This window comes from Anopheles gambiae, chromosome 2 (genome assembly GCF_943734735.2).
Source record: "Anopheles gambiae chromosome 2, idAnoGambNW_F1_1, whole genome shotgun sequence".
Lineage (NCBI taxonomy): Eukaryota > Metazoa > Arthropoda > Insecta > Diptera > Culicidae > Anopheles > Anopheles gambiae.
Window position 1 is genome coordinate 103,219,037 of NC_064601.1, and position 16,973 is coordinate 103,236,009.

Below are 16,973 nucleotides of genomic sequence, written 5' to 3' on the forward strand. Positions count from 1 at the left end.
CGTACACACACGCTCGCATACACTCACACAGACACACGTACACTATTTCTCGGTCGCTCTCGCTCGCTCTATCTCAACTGTGTTGTCAATTAGGCAAAGGAAAACAAACGAAAAATTAAGAGGAAGAAAGCGATGCGTCAAACACACCCATCTTAAAGAAAACTATAAATTGTGCAAAATGCACCCATGAGCAAGAAACTGCACATGCTACGAGAGGGACGGGTAAAGCTCTGTCAACAAATTCTTTTTGCCAAGCGCCAACAGTATCTGCTACCGAAGAAAAACTACACTTTTCCACCGTTTCTTACTTGTTTCGTTAGTGACAGAGTTTTAAATCCACTTCGCTTTCCCTTGCTCGACCACTGTCACCCACTGCCTCGCTCGTGCCCACACGATTCGCCTCAGAATCGGCAACAAAAAAGGAAGAAAATTCGCCCCCTTTCACGGTGAGTCGAGAACAAACCAACACCCCAAATACGTCACCGAACGGAAAAGGCATCCGCATCCGCCGACCACACGAAAAACGGGCAACTTTTCACGCACACGCTTTGCACGATGAAAACCGCATGTGAAAACGGTCGACAATAGCCCCACACACACACACACACACACACACACACACACACACACACACACACACACACACACACACACACACGCGCGTTTGCCTGAGTCCTGCTTTACAGAGCTCGCACAGCCAAAAAAGAAAACCACGGACACTACACACAAGCACAACCGTACGTCGAAGCACACAAACACACGCGCACGCATTTGGCAGCTCTCGCTCGACCACCCTTCAATCGATCGGGTGAGCGGATGAGCAGCGAGCCAGCATCCCTTTCACTGTGTGCATCACAGACACGGTCACCGACACACCGTACGCTCACCAGGCAGGTTGTTCATCTCACACTAGTCACCCCTATGGCTCATCGTGAGAGGGCACTGACGACAGCTCACCGCTCACCGAAGCCACTCACGAAAGGGATGCTGTGACGAAACGGTGTCGGAACACGGATGCTGTTGTCGCTTCTGCTTTGATCTGTAGTTCTACAAGACTTATTTCCCTCCCGGCAAGCTACAAGCCACGAACCTGCACTGCACAATACCACCTAAAGCGTGCGCTTGTTCACGGCAAGGGATGGCTGCGACTGTGGCCGTACCAGCTTCCAAAACCCAGCGAGACGTGCGTGTCCCAATAAACGACTCACGAGCGACTGACTCCGACTGCTCACTGCTGCTCCCAAAAACGCAGGGAGGGAAGACAGCACCAAACTGTCATAACCTAATTTCCGTCAGAGTCGAAACGAACGGTCCACATCGATGGGCTACAACACTACACTATCCTGGCCACATACACACTGTGTGTGTGTGCGTGTGTGTGTGCACTCAAACGCAAACTACCGTGTCTTGATCAACTATTTTCCACCCGGACGACGTTCGAGACCAATGCTTCACCGTGCATGGGCGCTCTGACCGACGAAAAAAACTCCTCCGTTTCCTGCGAGCTGCTGCGAGTCTTTCGGGGGAAAGCCCTACTTTTTTGTCCCTACCTCGGTGGCACAGTGGCACTGGCGCTCACCACTACCAACATGACGATTACTACACGTACACGCGCACAGGTTCGCCCATCACTCGGGAGAGCGCGACCGAGGAAAATGTTGCTCGCAAGAGCAGAGATTTCCCAACACCGACACAAAACCACTGGTGGAAAATCCCGTCCGGATGCTGCGCTCGGCGACTGCACACGCTCACGCACACACGCACACGTGGTGACGGGAGAGAGAGAGAGAGAGAGCTACGAGAGCAAGAGATGTGCCGAAGAGAGTGTCCTGACACCACCCTTGCCGAAAGAGCACGTACCGCGCAGGCCAAGGGTTGCTATGGTGCCGTGTGGATGCTCTCCGACTGAGTGGTGGGAGGAAATGAGAAGGACTGTCAAGCTATGCTGCCCTTCTAGCACATTGCATTCGATCCTTTCGTTTGGCAACTTCGCGAGCTTTCGAGAAGTGGACGGTTAGAACCGAAATCCTGCTACAGTATATCTGCCGTGGTATCTCTCTCGCTCTAGCTTTTTTTTTTCCTTCAATTTTCAGCATATCTCCCTTTTTCTCGTTGATGCTCTCTCGCAGCAAAATTGGCCCCGCGTTACTATCAGTCACTATCGTTCCATCGCGCTCTTGCAGCAGCAGCAGCAGCAGCAACGGTTTCTCATCTATTTTGTATCCTGCAGTAAACAAAAATTTCATTCACGAATTCGCCCCACCGATGACGATTCCGATGGACGGATGGATGGATGGATGGAACGAGCTGCTTTATGCTGCGACGGAACCACATACCAGTCGCGCAACGTACCACATGGCTGGCGCTGACGAAAGCTAACGTTTGAATGTTTGATCTAGTCTGATTGTTTGTTTGCTGTTTGCGCGTACACTTCAATTTGCTGAAGCTGCTTCATTGTTGGGGTTGCTTTGTTTTTGCAGCAATCCTGTGTTGCAATAAGGATATTATGTTTTATGTTTAGCACGCTACTATTATTGGCTCTTTGAATAAGAAGTATTCTCAGATTAATAAATCATTTCTACTTCCTCAACAAACTATCTCAATTGTATAGCTTTCATAGAAATTGTATGCCAATTTACACTTCTTGGGGTTGTTCCTTTCACAAAAAAAGGCTTACGAAGAAGGAAAACAACATTCTTCAAGAATTGAGTTTGTTTAAGGTATAAAACAACTGTTTTGTATGAACAATAATGGTAATTGAACACAGAAAAAGCCATTTTATACATCATTGACTTACAAAAGCAATTCCGGCGTTGAGTAACTTTTATTAGCACCACGCACTATGACCTAGTTTGACTGAGGTATTAACAATTAGCATCTCTAGCTTTCTTCCTGACCAAAGTTTCTAAGCTTTACAATGTGTCTGTGGTCTGGTTCTGGTGATACCGGCTAGATTCTAGAAGAAACTATCCCGGCACCTCCAAACTACACCAGAAGTAATTATGCTTTCTTTAGCTGAACAATGCTTCCCCAAGAATACAAACTTTACTCGTGTGGTGTGTGACTTTTCTGCGGGTTTTTGTGATTCAAAATCCAATTTAGCACCGCGCGTCACTGTTGTCCTTGCTGCACTGCCAACCCGACTGGCTTGATCTGTCCTTTATTTTTATGATGCTTCATATATCGTGCCTGCTACACCTATCACTAACGAACGAATTCATTTTCATTTACATCACAATACATCGTCCCTCAACATCGAGCGACGCGTGTGGTGAGCCAGCACTGCCAGCGATGCCACCGCACCATAAAGCGATAAAATCATTTGTCCCCGGTGCATCCTCTTACGTGGCCCATCACCGACCAAACCGACCGAAAATATTTCCACCGCGAGGTAGCCATCCTCTACCCCCCCCCCCCCCCCTTGCGAGCGCGGGCTGATGAAGGGCGGTAAATCAAAAACAACTCTATTACGGTGACTCCCAACTTTTGGGGCGTTTTACGTCTCCTTTATTGCATCGTAAGTAGCGCCGTGGTGTGGCGGCGATCGGGTGGTTGTGTAAATGTAAGTACATTAAACAACACTAAAACAAAACAACACCACCCATCCGTGCACGACCGGGTTTGTGAAGCCGACATCGGAAGGTCGGTCCCGTTCCGTGGCGTGTTTAGATTAGCGGGATTACTTTTAGCTTCACTGTCTTGATTTGAGCAGTGTTTAATCTGCAAAAAAATAAAAGCTAGACCAAACTTCAGCGATCAAAGTGGCACTGTAACGTCAAAACGTCACAGTTAATCACGTGTGTTTGTCCTGACGGCACGATTTTTTGTTGGGTGCAGTGCACAGGAGCTTAGTGCTTATGTTTCGCACGGCCTTATCTGGTTTGATTATTAATATTAATATGTATGATGGGAAGGGCAAGATTTGCTGAAACGCATTGTTCGTCGGCGATCTTGACCAAATCTCTTCTGCCGCTCTTCAAACGCGATGACGCTGTGCTTCTTCAGTTTGCCTCGAGCTGACGAGGCTACTTCGGCCCAGGCACGGTTGTCCTTCCGCTTGAGCGCCTTCTTCACAACCGAGGGTGCTCGGGGCTGCGAGCTTTAGGCTGCAGTCCCTGCTCAAGAGCCCATTGCTTGGAGGAGTAACACGGTGCGAGCTTGAATGGAAAACTACGCCGTTGAATTGAACTACGCTTACAAATATCTCTATTCGAGCAGCGTTGTGTACGATATGATGTGAGAGCTTTCCCATGGCGTTCTTTAAAGACATATTTTCCAAATCGAGTTTTACAAATAGAATGTGGTGTATGTGTGACCTATTGTTGGGTGCATTAAAATCCATTTTCGTATTAGCATTATTTTTCCCTTATTTACAGCATTCAGTTCCATTTTCAGTATGTTCCGTTCGTGCAATTTTAAACGCTACAACCCTGACGTTGAACGGCATCGTTTGCATCATCTTTTTTTTTGTGATTAATTTTTGCACTAACTAACACACTCTACCAAATGCGTCGGAAATCCAATCGTTACGCTTCTGAAAAAATAAAATATCATTCGCGTCCAATCAAACTCAACAAACAACTTTGTACACAAACACACGAACACTATGCACTTTCATTACGCTACGTTTTACGCGGAACACATTCTCACGACATACAACATGGATGGTACTGATGCGGCTAGATACAGATGCAGTAAGTAGTGGTATGATGATGGTGATGGTGTACTTGCAGATGATGGTGGTGGGTTTGGGATGGAATTCATTCAAAATAAATTTGAAGATGTTTTTTTGCGAGATATCCAAACAAATTTGATCATCCTCAAATCAAATTTGAACGCTTGAATCAAGAACGAGTATTATTTAATGTTTCCTTACATATTTCATCGTTTAGGTTTATTTTAATTGAAGTCTTTTTATGTTAATTTAAACAAAAAAAACATAATTTTGTTACCACTGCTGAATGTCAAAACTACAATAAAAAATAACTCTTTTGCAAATTTTTCTAGCTAAATTAAATCATGTAATGATTCAGATCAATGAAAAGGAGTCAAGTGTCAATCCTAATTATAAAATCCAATGATCCAATATAATTATCCAATGATTTAGTATGTAAGTTAGCATCAAATAACTCTGTAATTTAACAAAAACTGTGACTTTCTCTCGAAGCCATATAGAAAATCATTAAACAAATGCAAATAAATTGTCTTAAAACAAGATGGATTAATTGCAATTAGTTCCATCGCTTCCTACATAATTATCCTACCAAACACTGGGAGCAAGTTTCACCACAGTCGACAGATGAAATACAATCTGCATAAAACGAAGAGAACTTCCAGATACTCACATACAGATAATAATTTAACAAAACATAAACTTCTTCAGTATATTTTTGCCAGCCTTACTAATGATAATTACAGTCTTGGTCCTTTTCCCAAACAAAAATTATCCTCTCCTGATTAAATCATGATTAGCAAGTAGCAAACCCTCTGACGCACTAAAGTCACACACAATTGCAAACGCACACACACACACACATACACACACACACACACACACACACACACACACACACACACACACACACACACATTCACACACCTGTCGACAAAACCTCCAGCAAAAGAGCGAGACAAACGAAAGAAGGTGAAGAACGAACGTTTAAAACATGTACATTCACTAACAGACGAGACGATGGGCGCTACTTTGGTTGCCGATGTAGTCGAGTGAAGGCGTTTCTAGCGTGCATGCGTGTGGGTGGGGTGGCGAGCGGTCAACCGCCGGCGATGAAAGGTTAACGATGATACGATTCATGAAGGCAGGATATGGTTGATGAGTTGATGGGATGTCGATGTTGGTCACACGCACAGTCACACGCATAAAACAGCAACAAAAACACATACACACAGCCGGGCAGCACAATGCACAGCAATCAATAGTGGCGGCAGTGCCCAATGTGACATTATGTGGCACACAAGTGAAGAGCCGGCAGCAGCAGTAGTAGTACGCAAGTTGTGATGATGGTGATGGTGATGATGATGATGATGATAACCATCGCAGTAGTAGTAGTAGAAGTAGTAGTAGAATTGGAAGTAGTAGTATCAGCAGCAGAAAAAATGACACAAACAGGAAAGAAAAGAATGGAGAAAAGAAGAAAAGAACAGATCAACGGGACATTCAACATCGAATGCAACAGGAAATGCTATGTATATATAGGAACATATAAAGACGTCACAACAAAACATCAACAAATTCGCTCTTTGCCAAAACGGCTTGCGCAACGGGCTTTAAAAATTGATAATTTAGAAAAAAATAAAATGAACAAATAAGCAACAATGGCACACATTTAATTAGTATACATATAAGCAACTGTAACAGCAACACGAGAGCTTAGCAAAAAGTTGTTGGCACAAAACTCGCTGCTTGATTATTACGCCTCTAGGTGCGCTGAACGATGGACGCTTTGACTTACTGGTTCAAGGTGTATACAGGAGTTGAACAAAATCGAGCATGACGATCTATTACTGCAACAGCATCTCATGAATTGGCGGGTGGTACTGAAATGGTTGAAAAAGAAGAAGAAGAAGAAGAAGAAGAAGAAAAAGAAACGACACAAACACACGATTAGCGACTAAGCAACATTCCAATTCCGTAGCTGCTACGTAACAGTATGCGATTGCAGGGGCTCCATCCCAAGCCTAATCGAATAAATAAACGATAAAATGTTACCCCTTTTCCTTCACCCCATAAACAACCCCGTTACACCCCCCCCCCCCCCCGTGCATGTGGGATCCATTTTGTGCTATCGCTCACTTCCCACTCTCCTTCTTCTGCCATCCACTTTTGTATTCCTCTTCTTTGCTCGGACAAGTGAGCCTAATGTAGCGTAAACGAGATCAAACGCTGCCTTATCTGCCCATTTCGGTGAGAAAACGAGATAAAATCCGTCGCAACTGCATGCTGGCGGTGGTACCGAGGTGGGTTTCGTGTCCTGCTGCTCCTCCTGAGTTTTTTTCATATTTTTTTTTTTATTGCACCGCCATCCCTTGTGGGGCGGCGTACAGGGAAGATGCGATTACTGCTGCTAACGAGCGTACTCGTGCGCGCACACTACTACTACCACCACCTCCACCCACCCGGCAGAACCCGTAGCGGAGGCGGCATGATTTGTGCAATCGTCCTCCAGATCGTGCTGCCACAAAATCCACTTCACTCGGGCCACTTTAGCATGCACATGCACATTATTGCATAAGCGATGCGTTCCCGGCTCCCGACACCATCCCACCACGACCTAGATCTGTGTGTGTATGTGTGTATGTGTGCATAGGGATATGCATCGTTCCGACCTTACCAGGTCCCGTCCCGACCTTGAGTATAATTGAAATAGGCTGATGACATCCACCCGCGCTCAGCACAAGTTTGCTCAGCACACACGCTGCAGGTGCCGACACATCCGGGTGGGGGAAGTTTTCCTATTTCTTTTCTTTTTTTTTTTGGTGCGAATCGAAACCGCCACGATGAAACACCGGCATGACGTGACGTGCTGCAGCCCGTTTGCTCAGGATTCAAAAGCGTACCGTCTGCGAGGGCGCGAGTGACGAGTTTCTTCCCTTCATTTGCTTCACCACTTTGTATGGCTGTTGTTATTGGTGGTGGTGGTGGTGGTACGGCCCATTGAACATAATTCCAATGAAGGATCCAATTTTGAAAGCGCAGGGACGGCAACAAGCCGGGTGGGGTGATCAGTGACAAAAAAAAGCGCACACAGTGCAGTTTGAAACATGCAACATCGGCAACGGCGCTACAACACGAGCTTCCCATTAACCTCTCGACACAATTGACTTGTCGTCGTCGTCGTCGTCCTCATTGTCGTCTCGGTCGTACGGAAACGCGAAAGGGATAAGAAACCGGTTCGCGAATCAATCTACCCACCCCCTCGCTACACGTTGATGGGAACAAAAAGAAGGACGATAGAGCAGGCAGGGTGTGGCGTCCATCACGATGTCCTTTTTCTGCTGTTTTTATTTCCGCTTTACACACTCAGACACACACTCACTCCTCTCTCCCTCTTATATCTACCGTCGAATGTGTGCTTGTATGAGAGAGAGAGAGACACAAATAGAAGCGTAAGAGAGAGAGAGAGAGAGAGAGAGAGAGAGATAAAAAGGAAAGGGAGAGAGGGTTGCGTGTTCCAAAGTGCTATGAACCGCGCCCCATATAGTCACGGAAGAAGTCACACGGAACTGAGCGCTCCAGGCTGGAGCGCTTTAATGTTTCAAACACTGACGCCCACCCTATCTCTCTCTTTCTCTCTCTCTCGCTTTCTCTCTCTCTTTCTTTCTCTCGCACCATCTTCACCGGGCACTGTGCAACACAGGGACAGTACGGTGACATGTGCACGGTTGGCGCTGACAAATGAATGCATCCGGGGTTGGACGCGTTTCGGTACAACCACTACTGCCCGGGAATGGGAAATAGGTTTGCCCGCCCGCCCGGAGGCATCGGGGGAGTTCGTAGTTCATTGTGCTGCTGCCATGAGCATGTTGCAGCTCGGCGGCGATACACTTGCACGGCGGCAGCACGAGCATTCTAATTAGCTGAACCAGCGCTCGCATGATCACAAAAACCGGAATACCCCATCATCGGACACATCACAACACACCAGCGCTTGACAAACTCAGTTGGTCGGTTGGGCCCGCGTGGCCCGAGTGCGTATCTGTCCATTTGATGGACTCGCTGCGTTTATGATGAGTGAGGGCTCGTTGCATCTTCGGCCAACCGGAGACCATTGAAGTTGATAAGCTGTGTTTTTGAGTATACGGGAGAGCGAAGGATGGGGGAGAAAAGTGAAATTATCCTTTGTGGATATTCAACATCAGGTTGCATTAGCAGTGCTGATTGGAAAGGTATTCTTTTAAAAACTCTGAAACTAATAATTGAGCATCATGGAGTTGCCTAGACATGAGGTTGATGGGGAGTCTCCTTTTTTGTAATATGAGGACTCTCTGTACCAATCCATTCCAAACGTGTACATTGAACGAATATTATGTTCTGTTGTGATTTTGCCGTTGTTGCTTAAGGGGTTCTTTTTGGTAGGTCTTTCATTCATTAAACATCAAAGATTATTTGAACTGGAATCTCTATACTGACAATCCTGGATATGAATCTTTTAATCAGAAATGGTTTGAATGAGATAAAGTGAAATCTTATGTTTTTTTTTTCATTATGTGTTTAACAATTGTTTCAATCATATGGTTTTAATTCACTGACGTTAAGCTCATGGAATGGGACTTTCAAATATGTACGTTGTGTGCGTTCAACACATGAAAGATAACTTCATGGATAGACCAAGAACCTTCCTTTATCCTGTGTACTTAATGATCCTAGAGAGCTACACTTTTTGTAGGTAGACCAGATAATAATGTTCCTAAGCCCAAGGCTAAGGCGTCTATATTTAGCTGTGTGCTCCACTCGTTAATATCACGGACCAGCAAAAACCCTTTTCTAGTAATTAAATCTCAAGGGACTCAGTGACCTCATACACAGCGTTAGTCATTTGACATATTATAAATTAATGATTCTAGTTACCTCTGGTTTCAGAATTCAGTAGCTTAGGAATGCAGTTTAATGATCTTAGCATAGTAACTCTCAGTGTGGAATTTATCATATGTATGTGTTGTGTACAGACCGCTGCCTCATCCTGAGGACTCACCGAGAGGTGGTCAGTCGTCATCTCTCCGTATTGCATGTTATTGTGTGGCTCATTTATGTGTAACCCATGTTTCATGTAACAACAACAACAACAACGAAAATTAGAAATATTTTGGCTGCTATTTTTGAGACATTTTGATGGTGACGAATTGAGCAAAAATACGGGATTATTTGGCGTATTTTGCGACCGTTTTCGGTCCTCATTGATAGTGTATTTCAGAGACCGTCTGTATTATGTTTGGGTCGTATACACGTGTTACTTTCATTTGTGCGGACACAAAAATATGGATCATAAATGATGATTGTATCGATGATGTGGCAGCTCCAGGAAAATCAAGTTTCCATGGATATGAATGCTTCCAAAGAGAATTGCTTCAAAACAAAATATCCTCTTGAATAATCTATTCTTCAGTTATAGCAAAACAAAAAGATATTGAAGCATTTTATGAAGATATTGAAGCATCATTGATATCAAGAATTTATGAGTGTTAATGTCTTTCTGCTTAATAGGTCCAGAAGCATTGAAGATACAGTCCATTAACAAATAACGACCTAATATTCATATGCCACAGTCATTTGTTTGCAAAATAAGTTTCCTCATAATAATGAACTATATACCAAATGGTACGCAAAGCTTAAGGCCTTTTTTCATTCTTACCTCAAGAAGATTTTCGATACCGACCTATATAGTCGCTCTACCCATGACGGAGGTCTTAATTGACTTCTGACACGACAATCAGTCAACAAAGGTGTGTTAATCCATATAATCCACATTGAGGTCATGGCAGCCCTGAATAGCTTAATGTTCACGTTAAGCTCATGCATTTTAATACTTTTATACTAGATATAGGGAGCATCTGTTTGAAGGGATGTTGAAGTAAACCTTATTGAACAGGAAATAAAGGGCAGCTTACGTAATCTGCTGCCAAACCTAATGCAATGCTGTTTTGTTGTTTTGTTCTTGTGATGTTTTTTGCACTTTCAATGCATTATAGATGCAATTCCGCTTAAAAGACAAACGTTCCACACTACCATTTCACAACAAACATGCTTCTTTCTGCCCTCCCTTTCATCGTTTCCATTGACTTAGCAAACGAGAATCTTTGATTTCCAAATTCGGTTCGCTTTCGGAAGGAACACAGCTACAGCTTTCCCTTCCTCTTAGGCAAACCGAACCCCCTTCACCTTAGCAGAATAGTCGCTTGCCGCTTCCGGACTTTCGGAGGATTTTCTATCCTGCTTGCCTCTGCTTGATTATGTAGTCTCAACAACCCGCATCACACCCCTACCGAATGGGCAGAAATGGGCAATAAAGTTTAATGTACACACGGATCCACCGGCCAGCAAGGGGAGGCGCGGGGAGGCAGTGTCACTCGGTGCTAGAACTCGAACGACATCCTGAATGCTAATGCGTTACGAGTTCTCGCCTACTTCATCTTATTACACGATGTCGGACAGCGCAAGGAGCGGCACATAAACGATAAAGAGAAAGAGCGAAATAGAGAGAGAACGAGTAAGAGAGAAAGCTCTGCTACTCTTCCCGTCTGTTCACTTCCACATGACGTCACCTTCTGGCAGGATGTTGACCTGCCGCTCCCCGGATCCCAGTGGCTAGCGGTTGTGGGACGCCGAATCGAATCCTAATGCAGTCCTAATCGTTGGCCCATTCCCATAAAACCCACATTCCGCTGCAAAGTAACAAATAACCATCCAGCACGGAATGAGAGTGGGGTGAGGGGGAGGGGGGTGTTATGGAAAAGGATAAAAACCACAACAACAAAAAACACTAACAACAGAAAAAGGCTTCGGCTAGAACATGAGGTGTATCATGCCACGTACGTAGCAAACCGAGACCGGATGACGCCACCTACCTCTACGGTTCCCGTCCGTTACCGAGTGTAAATCGAATCCGAGTTGATCGTACCGGATGGGACCGGTGTGACACACGACGACGTGCGGTGGTTGTTTCGAGAAGGGGGATTTTTTCTTTTCTTTCGGTCCCTCCGTCTACCTCGGACTCGGAGCAATATTCGATATTAGCGACCGGGGTATGTTAATTGGATTATTGGCCGATTGCCTTATTGCCCGATGTCAAATGCCCTTCCCCGGGGCGAATAGCCGATGATACTATCAACCTCAGTAATAGATACACACTGTCACACACACACACGCTCATGCACGCGGTCACACAAAAGGACAGGGAAAAGGCTTTTTGGTGGCCCTTTTGCTTGACCGGTGCGTTTGCTGCGTTCGATTTCCTTCTCTGCACGGTTTGCGTGTTCTTCCCACTGGACACAACTGGCTTCGTAGTACCGAACGGAATTGTTGGTTTTTACCTTCGCTAATTTACTGGGCAGCTTGCAACGTTTTGCAAGCCGTGATTTGATTCGTTTTAGCTACGATTTACACACACACACATGCACACTCATACACACAGAATCACAAACACTCTACATATTCACACGCTTATTCACAGCGAGACGAATTACTGCTTAGTTGGAAATGTTTAAATTGGATGCAAAATAATAGTAAAATAATTAGTTTAAAAAGCTACCACAAAAGAACTGGAAACCACACACACACACACTGCACTGTATCGCGCATCCTTGTGGCTTGTGCTGTAACAGTCAGTGTGTACTTTGATGGACCCAATGGCTGTCCGTTTGACGCCTGCTGCCACGAACGACGACGCCCGTCAAACGCTATCGCAACGGTGTGCGGATATGTTTTTTTTTTTGTTGGCACTGCCAAAATATGCCGTTGCCCCACCTGTTTGCATACACCTCTGCCCTCCCTACTCTGTTGCCTCGTTCACCAATCTCCGCGTCATCAACTCCACTCCGCAAGTTTTGTAAAAGCACTCCCTAAGCCGGCTGCACCGGCTGGTCGATTTCCGCAGGCTCCGTGCAATAAAACAGTGTGCCACTGTATAATTTATTACAATTGTCAATTAGGACGAAAATATTATGTAATTTTCTCATCTCCTCCCAAAACCCCCAAACCTTCCGCTTCATCTTCACTCGCCTGCTCACCCTCCCTCCTTTGCTCACTCCCTATTTCCTCCATAATTCTCCAACGCCGCTCCCACACACGCGCGCTCGGGCTCTCTGACTCTCGTGCTTTCGCGCTCTCCCTTTCGCTCGCCCATAGACACACACACACATACACGCACAGACTCCTTTCTCGACGGTGAGCATGCGAATGTTCCTCCCCGTGTCGTCACCACCGGTTGTGATGCTGTGCTGTGTGGCTGGTCACTGGTCGTCCCCACAGCGAGTCCACACACGCCAGTACCTTTAGCCCGCCAGCAACCGCCATCACCGAAATTCGTGTCAAACGCATTTCGCGCTGATCTCGGTGCGATCTCTTACACCACCAGTACACGCATACAGCCGCTCTCTCACGCACGTATGTAACGTGGCGTGGCAGGGTTCACATGTTTTCCTCTCCGTTTGGCGTTTTGCACCTGGGCAATCTGGGCGGTACAAAAACAACCGAAACACCGCTTCGCTTAGTGTGATTGTGTGCGGGTTTGGTCCATCAGCATCGTACAGCTTCCGTGTGGACGCCAAAGGGTCGCACGCTCTGTTGGAATTCGGTTGGAAGTTTTCCAATAGCAAAAAAAAACTCTCATGGGGTTTTGAGTCACAATTTACAGGAAAATCACAAGTTTATTTCTCTTCTGTAATATCGAACCGATTGAAGTGAGACAAGGGAAAATGATCCAGTTCTTTTTGAATGCCAAGTGTTCGAGAGTTCCTTTTCGAACCTAGAACACTTTAAACACCTTAAACGTTGATTTTCAAAAGGAATTTCCTTATAGTTCGCCAGAGTTGTGTCAAATTCGAACTAAAATGGATCCTTTACACACAAAAATACCATACCAGCAACAAAAAGACCTCTCCAAAAACTGACACAATAGCCACCGCCCACTAGGATGAGGCCACGATTCTAATGACGTCTCAGTTGTCAACAGCTGGAGCTGGACGCTTCATCAAACCAACTCTTTGGGCACAATCGAGTCGAAACAATCTCAACTTTTGTTATTTCAAAAACTCTGTTACGCTACCAAACGGTCCTTACACACTGCGCCACAACTTCACAGATTTGGGCGGGTCACCGTACACCGGAAGTACAGCGGAAGGCGCATCTCTGCGCTCACGCTCACCAGGCCACCAATCTCTGTCGAATACCAATTGCCAAACAATTATAGCACCAATCGGATCGGTTCCTAAAACTAGCTCGATGCGTATTTCACGCACAAAATCAAAACACACACACACGTTGACACTCTTTCCTTTCCGTGCAGGATACTCGATGCGCAACAACGGCGTGACAGATGAGCAGAGTACACCGCCTACTTTAAGCCCTTCTGTTTTGACACGGATTGACACACAGGTCCACAAACACACGCACGCCCACACTGGGTCTCACGAAATACCTGCCCAACCCTAACACTTCAGCTACAACAACAAAAACAAAAAAATACACTGTTGTAATGAGAATGGGAAGTACACACCACCGAAGTGTCACCACTGTGCGTCAGCGTCGAGCTGCTGATTGCCACTGCCCTGCCTGCCTGTCGTACTGGTCCGGCTGTGCTCTGGCTGACTGCGGCCGATTTTTGGGTGCGTCCGCGTCCACGGTGAGAGTATAAATAGTTTTATTTATTTAGTTTGACGCTCGCAAACCGACACCGACCGAGCGGACGATGACTGCTTGGCGTAATCGCGGCTCGATTCGGTCCCCAAAACTTCCCTCCTTCGGTCTTTGGACGCAAACGAACAGACAACGCGATGCCGCGAAACAGAGAGAAAGAGAGAGAGAGAACGAGGAGAGCGAATACTTCTTTCTCGCTGAGAGCGACACTTCGCTCACGCATCCCCATTGCATTGATGGGTTTTCTATTATCACTAGCATTTTTTATTTTATTTTCATTCAAACTCCATCCCGTTGATGTGCAACCCTAAAAACACGTCCCAATTTCCCGAACTGTCTTCGCTCTTCGCTCTCTCTCTCTTCCCACTCTCTCTCTGTGTATCTATTTCGGACACTCTCTGAGCCGTTGAAAGAAACCGGAACAACCGAAGCGACCGCTCTCTTCGGTTTTGGGTCTTCTTTTATGACGATGTAATAACCGAAATCGGATACTAGGGAAAAATCGGCCAGCGTGGGAGATCTTCTTTCCGCGGCTCGATCATCTGCCACCTAATACTGCGCTGCTATGTAGGTTATTCGACGGGTGCGGCTGATGGGTTGTGTGTTCGTGTGTTTTTTTTTACAATGTCATTGCATTTTTTGTTGTTGCCCGTTACTGTCCAGATGCTTGCTCAATCTCGTACGCGCGTACACTGCGCTGTGCATTCGGTTCGCACAAACGGAACCCGTGGGTTGGTTGGAGCGGTGTACCGATGAAGGAGTAGCTTTCGATCATAATTTGCTATCGGACGGTTGTGATTTCGGTGTGCTTTAATGAGCTTGTTTTTACAAAGCAAAGGGTTTTACGCGCTAAACCACGTGGAGAAAGAAGCAAAGCGGACGCCTGGTACTTCATACAGTTTTTTTCTTATTAGTAATTTAAAATGACACAATTCTGATTGGTAATTTGTTTACAGTTGGAAAATAATGGTAAATTAATGGTGCTTTTTAAAAACAAAAACTTTTTTTAACTAACAACCACATTACAATTATTTTATAAGAAAAATACACTTACAAAATCTTCAACTTCAGCTTCTAATCTAATACATGCATCATCTCACGCCCCTTTCGCATTATGCAACGCACCTTAATGACCTTCAATTTTAACCAGTCACAACCCCCCCTCCCCCTCCCCCCCTCTGAAAAACTTCAAATCTTTGTACTCCACTTACTTACATAATGCCTGCCAGCAACAGCACCGTCTCGGCCGATCCGCCGAAATGCCGAACCGCTCTTCCCCTAAAAGCCGTGCAATGTCCCGCATTTCCGGCCGGATAGAGCGTACCGCACGGCGTACGGCGCGGGGCAGCGCACGGTGCGGGCCAGTGCCAGCGCGCCAGTGTAATGCGGCACGTTACGGCCACCAGCGAAGTAGAAGCGCGCAGTGAAGCATCGGGCGATCTCGACATAGTAGACATATTTTTGTTCCGATGGAAACTTTCCCTCTAAAAACGGGGGCGAATTCCACCTTGCAGTGTGTGGTGGAACATTTCGTGGGACGTGTGTGGGTGTGTAGGGGCTTAGAGAAGAGACACCAGAGGAAGAGAGAGAGAGAGATCAAGGGACAAAGGGAAAGAGATTTCGAAGAAAACGACTGAGGCTGTCTTTGTGGCTGTGGGGTGTGAAAGGTGCGACAACACGCAGTGCTTTTGATCCTGGGTTAGTGGGCGCTTTGGCGCAAAAGCTCTTCGTTTCCCAGCGATTAAAGGTACGGTGTTACTACCGAAGGGAAACCCGCATACAATTTGTTTATAGTGTTTTCGTAGGATTTTTAGTGCAATTAAGTTTAATGGTTTGTGTGTCATACTGGCTGCATTTTGGAGTTATTTGGACTGCACTTTCCTTTAATTTTGCTCTGTTTCATATCGTGCAATGACCGATAACGGTAAGTGGTTTATCTTATCTCTTCAATAGGTATCATTGGTGACATTACTGTTACACCGTTTGACGAAAAGGTCGGAAATAAACTGGAGTTTGCTTGATATTTGAATTATGATCATGATTTCAATAATTTATAGCAAAACATATCACTGATTTTAAAAGACTATAATCCGTCCTTTTCTCAAAAATTGATTTGTAAAACTTTCTTATGTTATGTTTCATAGTGCCTATGTACGTAAATAACACAAGTAACAACCATTGTCTACAATTGCTAACCAATCAGAACATGCTTTACTACAAAAGTGTGTGTACCCTTCTTTCAAACCTGCTTATGAGACATTAAAACATGTAACAACAAAACCAAAAACGTTCCAAAAGTAAAAAAAAAAACAAGAAATTTAAAAAAATCATATTAGTCTCCTGCAACGCACAAAAGATCTAATCCCATTTGAAGATGATCTAAGGTAAATTATCTCCCGCACCGCGTCCTCTTTCATCATCTCTTAAGATGCATTTCACCCTATCCGCACCGTTCAATTGAGTGTCATTCGGGAGTTAACGGTGTTTGCCGGAACGATGCTGTTCACAATAGCATGCTACAGCAGTTTTCAATGGCGCAAAGAAAACACCAAGCACCCACTCGAAGCGACACAAATTTGCTCGCTCTCGTGTTTCGCCCAAAAAG